General features: G+C 30.8%; 1 pseudogene; it reads left to right on the top strand.

The window, feature by feature from the left end:
* Positions 1 to 3,022: 3,022 nt before the first annotated feature.
* Positions 3,023 to 8,775, top strand: LOC131841393 (proton-coupled amino acid transporter-like protein pathetic; annotated as a pseudogene).
* The last annotated feature ends 463 nt before the right edge of the window (positions 8,776 to 9,238 follow it).

Raw genomic sequence — 9,238 nt, 5'->3', positions numbered from 1 at the left:
GATTTCAGTGAATTGTTTTTTAAGGAATTTTGACTTTCACGGTAACATTTAAAATCTTTATGTACAGATATAGATATGTACACAGGTATTTAAAATAACATACGGGATTAAGGCTTACGTGATGAAATTCCAGCTGAGATGCCTCCCGCTTTCTTATATGGAATCACATCTAGGTAGTTTGCCAATAATAAATACATATTTGCGAACTATATGTACATATATATTTTGCCTTTACCCGTTTTCATTTTTGAAGACCTAAATATCTTATGATTATTTTGTAGGCGTGTGTTTTGTATTGCAATACAGCATAAACTGAAATGGCGCCAACATTGTTGAGCAACAGTTTTTCATACAAGAATTAAAAACATTATTTACTATAAGTGCTACTTTGTTTACGTGAAATGGATGAATAGCCATTTAAAAAGAAAAGTACATTGAATGACGAACATACTGGCGGATTAACCTTATGGTAAGTTAGGACCATGGCACACATAAAGTCGTCCTCATATCTCATATATGAAACCTTAGTTCATCGTAATGGCAAGACATTACGATGAACTAAGGTTTCATATATCATTACACTAAATTTACAAAGCAAGTTACGCGACTTCTAAATTTGATGAAACAGAGTCACCCACGCAGTCGATTTGTGTAAGGTCGACGTATGTAAAATAATTTTCACTATCGTATTCCACTATTCAACAACTACGAAATGAATTATGAAATCAAAAGTCTCCAAAATTTTAAACAGTGTAACAGTAGGTTCCTTACATACTTTTATTTAAATACGTATCTACGTACATGAGGACGCAGATATATCAATGAACCTTCGAAATATACACATTCATAACATTGATTAAATACATTTAGATAGATACTAAATGAAGCAACTGTTGGTGATAATTGTGAAAAAGTCCTTCATTTAACATTTCAAATAATTATCAATAAGTTTCTTTGTGTTTACAAAGAAGGAAATCTTTCTATAAGCATGTAATAAATCATTTCAAAAGTAAAATTTTTCCTACCTAACTACATAGACATACATAGATATTATATCGAACATCATCGATACTACAAATACCTACCTAACGAATTTACTGAAGTGCTTCAATAGCAATAAATTATCAAATTGTACGTCAAATCATATTACAATTAACAACACTCTTGAAACTCATAAAATGGATAAGTAGAGATACTGAAAAATAAAAAGGCTGTGTATCACAGATTTTAAAATCTTATTTTCAATAAATAGTATCATAAATGGTGTTTTTAAAGAAGTCGTAGTATTTCAAGTAGGTACATACTTACGATTCGAATAAATTCACGAGTATGACGAATAATATATAGCATTGGAAGAATATCTTACAATTTTATAGAGCTCAATAAACAGCCACCTTTCTGACTATTTTAGTGAAAATAACATGATACATTCATTCAACCACGTAGGTAACATTACGGATACTGCGTGAAAGTCGAAATACATAGAAATTATGTATCTTATTAGAAATCTTCAATCTGAGCACCAATCCTACTATCACCCGGTCCTGAATTTTACAATTCTGCATGTTAATCATGTGTCTAATATTATGCATCAGAGAGCAAGTATATAGTCTATATTATAGGAAGAAAAATTTGCAGCGGCATTCTACGCATATGTATGTACAATAATTATATTATTATATATATATATATATATACAGTAGAGTTTATGTTATTTTCCCACATGTAACTTGATTTTATTTAATACAATGAATAAATGTTATATATAAATCAGTTACAAAAGTAGCATTCCTTTAGATATATAAGTAGTACGCGAAACAGTAAGAGTATATAACGTTTTTTTTTTTAAATTACGATCATATAATTATAGTTTACTTTGTAGTACATTTAATGTAACTTACACGCGTGAGTAATTTCATTGTATGTAAGCCTTTTATTTAGATATGCGAATTTATCTCAACATACAACTCATCTTTATTTATAATTGGATTTATATTGAAGGTGAATACAGCATTTGCGCGGTAATATACTAATATTCATTATCTATATAAATTTACGGTATTATCCACTAGTTTAATGGATTTGAATACCTTAACTTTATTTATAATAAATGTAATATTTAAAGATGCACAGATCATATTCCAATAACATATGGACATCTATTTGCATATAATTATGTAATTAAATAATTTTTTATTTTTATTTATTTCTGTCACATATTTTTACAAATAATTTATGAAGTCCCTGACTTCTGAGGTAGGTATAGAAAATACCTGTGTTTCAGAAGTCAGTGTCCTCTTCCATATTGAGGTGTACTTTAAGTGAATTTGTTAGGATATTTTACAATTTAAGTAGGTTGGTGTAATCGTAGGAGTGTGTGTGTGTATGTGTGTGTGTGTGTGAATTAAATAAACTCCAGATACATGGGTTAGGTTAATAAAACATTACTTAACTAATAGTGGCTTAAATAATTACTGATAAATTGATAGTGAAGAAAAGTTTGCTAATCTTAATACAAATATCCCTACTATATACATAAGGCTGCTAGGTACCTACTGTTATTACATTAAGTGATGATGGCATCTGAAAAAAAACTTATGTAATAATAACCTTAAATAATAATATGTAAGATGGTACTAGGATTGAAGGATGAAAGAAATAATTTTATTATTTATTTAGTCTCCAATCTTTCTACCTAAACAATCCCATTTCCTTGCTTTCTCTTAGAACACAATGTAATAACCTGATAGTTTATATATCTAGCTAGTGTTCAGTCCTAAAAATTCTGTAGGAGCGTTGTGTCAGATAGAATGCAATCTATTAGAAATGTGTATTAGTATGAATGTAATCAATATTATCAAACCTGTCTTAGGTACTTAACCTAATGCGTTTGTTACAGACATATTTTTCCTTCTAGGCATCCATATTAACATTTTAACATCGTGAGCAATTATAATATAATCGTGACAAATTAAAGTGTGATAAATAATGTAATATTATAATTAATTTTTATTATTTCCAGAGCTGTAATCACCGATAATGGACAATTTTACCCTTCAACAATCTCAATCAACACAATCAATACGAAACATAAAGAAGAAGAAGAGGCTAATCATGGATATAATCCTTTTGAGCACAGAAAATTAGAACACCCAAATTCGTAAGTTACCATGAAAAAATAAATTATGCTACACTTTTCCAATTTTTCCCGAAAAGAACAACCCCACATTTTCCTAGGTATATTTTGAAAGACGTAGATGGAATGAAATCGATTGTGGAGCATGAGTAAAGGACAATAGGATAAGCATATTATTTATGCCCATCCTATCGTCCTCTAGGCATCCTCAGGTCCGTTTACTCATCCTGACATATTCACCAGGAATTAACCGTAATTACAAGGCCCCAACAAGTCTACCGCCGTCTTTGGGACTAACTTGATTATTTTCCTGTAACCGCTAGATAAAATTTACGATAACGATTACATTAATTTGGTGTAGTAAACTACTAGGCCACTGCATACGCTACAAATTTGTTTATTTTAATAATATTTCTTTACAGAGACATGAGATCTTTTGCAAATCTCTTAAAGTCGTCATTGGGTTCCGGTATATTGGCCATGCCAGCAGCATTCAAGAATGCTGGCTCTTTAGTTGGTATCTTCGGTACAATTATTTTGGGTTATATTTGTACGCATTGCGTCTATTTACTGGTAATTTTTTAAACATTATATAATCCTGTTTTTATACATCATCAGCAAAAACTGCTTCTAATAATAAAAATATCTTCTTCCTGATTATGATATTCTATATATAACATTGTATAATTTTTTAACATTAGAATTTAGTGGATCTACTATTCAATACTCTGAAATCATGGAAGTGATAGTAACATTTAATATATTGAGAGTGTACTGACGAACACTTAAAAACATAAGTTTGTAATTGCAGTATCAATCAACTGTATTTTTTCTAATGTCTGACAAAAGAATTTTGCACCGACGTACAATGACATTATACGCTAGCTGGGCATCAGTTAATATGAGAATGAAGACAGATCTCTTAGCCCATAGTAGTGAATTTACCAGGAATTAATCACACTTATTTACGGAGTACTTTGTAGAGATCGACCTGATAGATTATATACCTAGTAATGGTACCAGCCACCCACCAACATCTCTCCATCTTAAAAAATGGTATGTTAGAAATAGGACTCTACCATCAGAAAACAATTATGTCTCTAAAAGTACATTTTTAAGACAATATAAAAATAGTAAAGAACATGGTACCTATTATATACCTATATAGAAAACATTAGTATACAAGCAGATCTTCATATAATTCCAATTATTATAGGTGAAAACATCACAAGATGTGTCCAGAGTCGCAAAAACCCCCTCATTAGGATATGCTGAAACAGTAGAAGCTGTTTTCGCCACAGGACCTCAACCACTAAGAAAAATTTCAAAGGCCTCTAGGTAAAGTATGTTTGAATATAATCTCGATATTGACGCCTTCGTCGTGTATTTAGGCTCTCATTTAGGCCGTTATGCATGTAGAGGTTTCATCGTCTAATATAATGTTACATGACTTGATCAAAACCACATACAAAGAATAAATTGCACATTTTATAAGTTTGTACGCAAAATTGGTATCCCAGGAATTTTCATATCTCGTGTCAAAATTAAGCTGAAATTATTTGTTATTTATATGCATTGTTGGTCTTTATGTTAGTTCATCCCATAATTATGAACTACACAGTAATATCTACAGTATAATATTATATATAATATATATATACCGTCTTGCAAAATAAAAAATTTTTAGACACTTTATTTTTCCACTCGGCGAGACAGAGTAATTAGCAAACTACACTACAGCTATTGTAGACAATAATTTAGCAATATTCTGCGTATTGATGAATCAATCTTAAATTAAACTCACCTTGACCTATTTATAACACGGGTAAGTATGTATGTATACATCCAGATTTCTAATAGTTTCCCCTTGAAAATGATAAGTAATTGAATGGGTATTATTAATCGAATTGATGAATATATACGTCGCAGATAGAATACAACGTATTTAATGGTCTCAGTACAAAACGCCTCGAACTTCAAATTAAAGAGTACATATTAACAAACCAGTTAAGTTATTATAAAAAAAATATGTTTATAATTTAGTTGTACCTCTAAGGTAGTTATTGTAGAGCTTGATAAATAAATATACCGTCACGACTATCATCACCAATGATTTAGTAGGAGACATTGTTAATTATCAACATCCAATTCCGTCAGTCAGTAGTCACTCAATAATCAAGTTGGTCAAGTTGGCCACATTTCTCTGGATATATTTGAAGTCGGGGGTGAACATACTTAGATTAATATTAAGTTTCTTATCGCGTTTCCTTTCCGGAAGATATATTGACTTGTTTGTTGATCTTGCCTTCTGGGTGTAGAAATCGGGAGAGAACACTAAGCCACAACACTCTTGACGAATAATAATATGTAGCGACCGCGCCGACTCCAAATAAATTGGATAAGGAAGAAGCAGATGATATAGCAATAATATATTATTATGTAAAGTATAATAATACAATATTTCCGTGTTTTTTTTTTTCAGAATATTCATAGACTGGGCTATGGCTTTTACGATACTTGGAGCATGTGCAGTATATGTCATTTTACTCGTAGATTCCGTAAAACAGGTAGGTGGACATTAGAAGATATTTATTATTATATACTGTTATCCAATATTACAATAGTTTTTAATCCTTTAAATAACTACTTTCTAATTCACGCTCTACTTTTAAATATACGGAAATAATTTTATCATTTTTTATTTTTTGATCTAGGTAAATTTCCCAAATTTTAACTTCAAATTTAAATATTTCAGTAAAATACAATTTAAGTTATTGTAGAGATACTTTGGAGTTTATTATTATAATAAAGTTACAATTTTGTTTCCTAAACTTAATTGTTTTTGTTTCAGATAATCGATCACTTTTATGAAGACAATGGCATCAATACAGTTATGTACTGTCTGATGTTTTTGGTACCAATTCTCATATTCACACAAATCAAGAATCTCAAGTATTTAGCTCCTTTCTCTGGTTTTGCCAACATATTGTTGGTGTTAACCTTCATTATATGTTTATATTACATATGTAGCGAATTTCCAGATGTATCGACTCGGCCATCATCGGTCGATATCGGAAAGCTACCTTTGTTTATCGGGTAAATGCACGGTTTTTATCTTAGACTACTTGTATCCCACCCCAGTACTAGTAATATGGCCTTGTTACTCGCTAAACTAATAGATCCTTATACCTAAGTGATAGATTTTTTATGCTCTAAAATTTCCTAAGTTCATTTATTACAAATTTGCAGAAAGTATATACATATACTCGTACATAACCTCCAGATAAGTGCCTTTATTGTACATGTCGTTTCTTGACTTCAACAAAGCTGAAATTCATTTCAGTACAGTAATCTTCGCCATGGAGGGTATAGGCGTGGTGTTGCCAGTAGAGAACACAATGGCAAAACCTGAGCACTTCTTGGGATGTCCTGGAGTGCTCAATATTACTATGACTGTCGTGGTTCTCCTATACATGGTAATGGGATTCCTAGGATACATACGCTACGGAGATGAAGCTCAAGGCAGTATCACTCTGAATTTACCTACTGGTAAAAATGAAATGTAAGTTTTACGGTTCTTATAGCTTTGTTTAATATATATAATATCACATCAATTAGTGAAGGACACCGAAATAAAATCGTGAAGTTAGTTTTTATGTAACTGGAATGGCAAAACAACCGATGGAAAATAGCATCTGTCTCCTAATTCAGCCTGACAGACATCATGTCGTTATAATATCTATATAATACCCAAAAGGTATCAAAAGTGTTATACACTTGCAATGCCATTCCTAATTCTAGGCCATTATATCTCAATATTCCGTGATTTATATATATATATATATATATATATATATTACATATAATATAAATCACGGTATATATTGCTATGACTCAATTTTGCCGAAATAGAACTTACAAAGTAAGGTAGGCGGAAATTGTGGACTTGAAAATTTCATTTTGATACGTAGTCATAAATTTACACAGTACCTACCAGTTGTGCCCGAAGATTCACCCGCGTGGAATGTATAGTCTGTGTTTTTCTGATGCATAAGCTATATTATTGTAAAATCCATTAAATAGTTTTTGCGTGAAAGAGTAACAAACATCCATCTAGCCATACTCACAAACTTCCGCGTTTATAATATTAATAAGATTCCTATTTCAGTATAATGAAGCAATAGTAGAAGTAGTTGTTTTAGTTAAAGTGCCTCTGAAATAAAATTGTGTATATCAATAAGACTATATATCAATATCACTGTTTCATTACAGCCCTGCACTAATGGCAAAATGTTTCATCGTACTCGCCATATTTTTCACCTACACACTGCAATTCTACGTGCCCATGGAGATCGTTTGGCGAAATGTTAAAGAACGCGTTGCTAAGAAATACTATAATATAGGTCAGGGTGTCATGAGAGCGTTTTTCGCAGCACTAACTGGTATGGTATTCATTTATATTTAATTATGAATTTTATTTTAACAGGTTGTCTACTGCTTAATAGTTATGAAATATGTAGGTATATGTCATAAAAAGCAAGCATAACTTAATAGTGCTATTTCATTTTTCTACTACGCCATCCGGTGAGCAATAGACACAAAAGTTAATATATATTTTTAAACAAGTACTGAAATGTAGTTTAAAGATGCAATACCTAAGGTCCATTTTTATCAAAAACATATATAATTAAAATACTAGTCACTTAGACTTACTAATTCCGACTATATTTTGTAAGACGCCATCTAGTAAGCAGTAGACAACCTGTAAAAATAAGTTGCATAAATTCGACTTCATATGAACTGTAATTATGGCGCATAAGGTTTATTTTTAATTTGAAAAGTTTGTGATGTTCCTGTTCCTTAACATAAACTCGGAACCGCATATATTTCATACAACTACTTTAACCAATGTAGAAGTTTTCAATCAGGAGGAAATTTCTCACATTCAGACCTGTTGCTGGCTCACGGGTCAATTATTTACCACAAAAATAAAAAAATGTAATTATCACTACTGTGTTACATATCATATATGAAATATATAATGTATAACGATACATATATGACTAATTTAAAACTTGATTATACAACGCAGTTAAGCGATAGCAATAATAAATTAATAGACAATTGATAGATTTTTGTTTATTTTGTATGTTTATACATGAACTCTCTTTTGCAAACTAATATGACACTTAAAACTTAGTTTGTGTTTGTTTTCCTTACATATTTATTATTTAACAGTGGCTGCAGCGGCGACGTTACCAAGATTAGAACAAGTTATTGGGCTGGAAGGGGCATTTTTCTACTCGTTTCTTGGCCTTATTGCGCCATCTGCGCTGGACCTGATATTTCACTGGGAGAGGGGGCCTCGGCAAATACAAGTGGATACTGATTAAAGATGTGTTCTTAATACTTTTTGGAACATTTGTGCTTGTCACAGGAGTGACGCAAAGTATTCGGGAGATAATTAGGACTAATAATTCTCAGTAACAATGATTGTGTTATTTCGTAAATATGTAAGACGATTACAGTATTGTTACAGTAATGGTAATAACCATACTCGTGTTAAATATTATTACCCATGTGATTTGTTATAATAAATTTGTTTTATCTTAAGCTTTACTTAATAATAATATTTTTATAATGTACCTAATTAAAACAGTTTTGAATTGGAGTATTTATTTAAAGCTACCTACTTTTTACATGACTGGAAGAAGAAAGCAAACAGACGCCAAAAGGCAATTATCTGTAATCACTTGTGAGTTCGTTATTAGAGTATTTAATTATAGTAATCATATGGCTACCATTTCTTTTATCTTCAGTAAAGAAAATAGTCTAATTAATACACTATTGGCTTTGCTATCACTAGATCTACTTACAAATGATTTAATGTGGTCAAATTTTTAAACTTTAATACCTACCTTTGAAAATTTGATCACATTAAATAAAATTATGTAGCAAAGTTGTGAGTTTTCGGAAATAGTATATAGAATAAGTTTAGATTTACAATTCAGTACAAAGTTAAAGTTACAAGAAAAAATGATAATTCATGTAATTCGCGAACTAACTAATTCTGTCCGAATAAAGCGCCCATAGATGAACTAC

The sequence above is a fragment of the Achroia grisella genome, unplaced genomic scaffold, assembly GCF_030625045.1.
Source record: "Achroia grisella isolate CSIRO2021 unplaced genomic scaffold, CSIRO_AGI_Agris_v1 utg16451, whole genome shotgun sequence".
Lineage (NCBI taxonomy): Eukaryota > Metazoa > Arthropoda > Insecta > Lepidoptera > Pyralidae > Achroia > Achroia grisella.
Note: the sequence above shows the minus strand (reverse complement) of the source record. Positions and strands in the feature narration are given on the sequence as shown.